Raw genomic sequence first — 4,421 nt, forward strand, 5'->3', positions numbered from 1 at the left:
TTGGAGGTCTTGCTCAACAGGAACATAATATCCTCAAGTTTTAAAACAAAATCTGATTACGTAACAGAATCGATTTCAACTACTGGATTAGAAGGGCTATGGAAGATGCTGGTTTTGGAGGAGTCACAATTTATGATCTTGACGCCATATGGTGGAATAATGAGTGAGATTCCAGAATAAGCAACTCCATTCCTTCGCATAAAGTGTATGTTATATGGAATCTAATATTCTGTTAGTTGGGATTCCAATGAAAATGCAACTAAGTACATAAAATGGATAAGAACATTCTATGATTACTTGGCACCGTATGTGTCAAAGTTGCCAAGGCGAGCATACTTGAATTACAGGGACATTGATTTGGGTGTGAATGGTCCGAATACAAACTATGTTGAAGCACAATCTTGGTGTCTCAAATATTTCAACCAAAACTTTAAGCGGCTAGTAGAAGTGAATGCTAGAGTTAATCCTGGATACTTTTTTAAGAATGAACAGAGCATTCTAATTAGGGCTACGTTATGTTCAAATTGTGAGGGGTTAAATTAATGCCTTGAAAATTTTGGCCATGTCATCTAATTGTTACAGTGCCACGTGTCATTTAAAATTCTCAAGTCAGCTTTCTGGTGATGGAAAACATCGAAAAGGTCAAATTGAGGCACGCGTCAAAATTTCATGATACAATTTAAGTCAATTGAAAGTTTAAGGGCTAAATTACATCGGGATCAAATTTCAGGGGTCATTTTAAGTATTAACTCCATAAAACTATTATCCATAAATCATCGTCTGAAATATCCAATAACCTAAGTCATACACCCTAAATCATCAATCCTAAACCTAAGAAACATATATCCTCTAAACCTTATAACATAAAGTAATACTCCCAGATTTTAAACCCTAAACTAATAACCCCAAATCCCTTAAAGAATAATACTAAATTATAAACCCTAAACCATAAATCTTAAACCATTATCTCTCTATACCATAAGGAAATAAGCCTAAATCCTAAACTAATACCCTAAACTATAACCTTAACTTTTTCACTAATAACTACGAAACCATAAAACTTAAACTCTAATAACCCTAAATCTTAACTTTCATCCTTTAAATCCTACCCTTCAAATCTTAAATCCTAACCTCTAAACCCTAATTTATTAACCAAAAACCCAAAAACCTATACCCATACACCTAAATTGTAACTTTTTGCATAAGTTTTTAACTTCAACAAATTAAACAACATTTTGAAATATATTTAAACACACGAATTCAATTGGATGACTTTATAAAATATTATGTATGTATACCACACTTAAGAATATAAAATAAAAAAATTTCATGACAACTAAAGTCTAATTAAAAACTACTATAAAATATAAAAATCTTATTACAAATTTGTGAAGTATAGAGATTTATTTACGAATTTAATAAACTATAAGGACTTTTGTATTAATTTAGCATAATAATTCTTAACAAAATTAATTTTTTTTTCATTTGCATACAACTATAAAAATATTCACGTCTCAAAATTAAATTTTGCATCATTTACTTATTTAAAAATTTGTACAAATTGATGTGTTGTTTTAGTATTACTATGTAATAAGTCTAAATAGATTGAAAAAATGAGTAAATAGTCAATTTTGTTTCTAAAAGTTTTTTGTTTTTCAAATTAATTCCTGAAAATTTTTTAATTAAATTCATTTTTTAAAAATTTGAAGTTGGTCACATTAGTTTTTTTTTCACTTTTATTGTTCATGGCATCAAAATTTATTGATATGGTACGTTAAGTGACACCACAGTATATATCTGACAGAGTTTTAATTGATTTTTAACAAGATAAATTTATAAAATTAGATCAAATTAACTTCAAATTGAGAAATTTTAATGTCTCAAAATCCTCTTTAATTTGGAGTTGATTTTATTTTGCATAAACTTATTATGTTAGTAGCTAATTAGGATTGCCAAGTGCATGTTGTGGTCAACGTGGTATTACTTAATGTGTCACATCAGTAAATTTTGACACTGTTTGTAACGAAAATGACGGAATGACAAATTTGACTAACTTAAAATTTTTTAAAGATGAATTTGATTAAAAATCTTTTGAAAATCAATTTAGAGAATGAGTGATTTTTCAAAGATGAATTTGACCATTTACTCTTAAAAAATATATTGTGATAAGTAATAACGCATATTAAGAGCATAATAATAAAAAGGAGAAAATGACAAATAGGTCTTTGACCTTTTAATCCGCAGACATTTAAGTATTCGAGAATTTGAAAATACATTTAAGTCCTTAACCTTTTCAAAACTTGGACATATCGATCCCTCATGTTTACTTGGATCTGTCAGACCCAACGAAAAAATCAAATGTGACTCCCGTGCACTAACTTAGTTGATGCAGATGCACACATGAGAGAGTTTTAAAATGGGACAAATTAGACCTAGGGATCGATGGGTCCAGATTTTGAAGAGGTCATGGACTTAAATATATTTTTAAATCATCAAGGACTTAAATGTTTGCGGACCAAAAAGTTAGAGATCGATTTATCATTTTCTCTAATAAAAAAGGTAAAGTATAATTTTATCCTTAACGTTTGCAATTTTTTTCAAAAATACTCTTAACGTTTAATTTCATTCAATTTTGTCCTTAATCTTTTTGTTGCATTCAATTTTATCCTTAAAACTTTTTATTTGTGTCAAAACTATCCCTATAAATTTTTATTTTTTTCCCAACATTTTACCTGGAATTAACGTTTAGGGATAATTTTGATACAAATCGAAAACGTTAGGAACAAAATTAAATGCAACTAAATATTATAAGTATTTTTTAAAAAAATCACATGTATTTAAAATAAAAAATATATTTTATCCTAATAAAATACTTAAAACTTTAATATATTCAATATATTAAAATTATACAAATTTAATTATGTATTTTTTAATGATATTTTTAGAACATGAGTTAGTAACATCTAATAATAATATCGTGGTATAACTTTCTTCTCCCCATGGCAATGATTTTATAATCAACGAAACAAAAAAATAAAAAAGAAGCAGACTAAAATAAGGTGTCAATGGTCATTACACACAAATAAAAATATTTAGAAACATTTATTTTCTTCTCTTAATACCTCAGAATAATTACCATTATCACATGGTTAATTACTTTACAAAAATCAATACTAATGACCTACAAAACCTATATGTTCATTAGTTTCTCGGTCCATTATTTCAGAAGTTGTCATCTTAATTGTCTAATCTTGCAGTAATTCTACCTAAAAGCTTGACACGTTACATTCTACATGTGTAAAAGAATTTTGCAATTTACACTGTAACAATGACTTATAAATTAACTTATATTTTAATATATAAATTTAATTTTAAAATAGTAAAATAGTTATATATTTCAATGTGTCATGTAATAAATCTATTAATTTTCTTTCGAACAAATTCTTAGATTATTGTATCATTTAATTTCTAATGCAATAAGCTAAACAAATTAATGCACACACTTATTATTCCAGTATTTGAAATACATTTGTGCAGTGTCATTAATGACTGAAGTTGGAGCAATAAAATTGTTCTGGTTAAAAAACTAAAAAGGAAAGGTACAGATAAATAATTATGTAGGTTAGTATTAAGAATACATAATATTTTGGTCCTTAAGATTTAGTGTCAAAATTAAAATTGTCTCTAAATTTATTTTGCATTTAAATTCATCCTCAACATTTTATTTGGTATTAAAATTGTCCGTTTTAACAAATTTAGCTTTTACAAAATTTAATAATTAAAAAAATTCTTCCTTCCTCTACCTCGCCTCTCTCTTCTCACCACCATCATCATCTACTCTTCACACCATTATTATCACCACCGCTAAACATCTGTTTCTCTCTTCTCACCATCATGACCCCACTCACCACCACCCCATCACTATCTGACTATCTGTTCATGAATCTAACAAAAAAACATAACCTTCAACAACGATCTCAAATAAATCAAAACCAAAATAATAATTCAACAACACCACGCCAACAAACAAAGAAAATTATCATCATCGTCAAAACAAACATTAACAAGAAAATCAGTCATTAACAAGAACAAAAAACATCTTATTCTTCCTCCGATTTCTCACAAAAACCAAAGAACTAAGAAAAGCAACAACAATCTAGAAACAAGAACAAAAATACCACCACCCATGCTCTATAAGATTCTCTGTTAGGAACTTAAATCTTAACTTGCCTGTAATGGCAGTGACGATGGAGCTGCGTGTTGGTGGTGGCAGTGAGTCTAGATGGCGGAAGGTAGAGAGGGAGGGAAGGGAGGCGCGACGATAATGCTGGAAACGCGAAGAACACGCCGACGACCACGACCACGACCACCACGACCACCAAGGCGATGAGGAACACGAGGCGAGGGCGAAGGCTAGGCGC

This window comes from Arachis ipaensis, chromosome B06, assembly GCF_000816755.2.
Source record: "Arachis ipaensis cultivar K30076 chromosome B06, Araip1.1, whole genome shotgun sequence".
Lineage (NCBI taxonomy): Eukaryota > Viridiplantae > Streptophyta > Magnoliopsida > Fabales > Fabaceae > Arachis > Arachis ipaensis.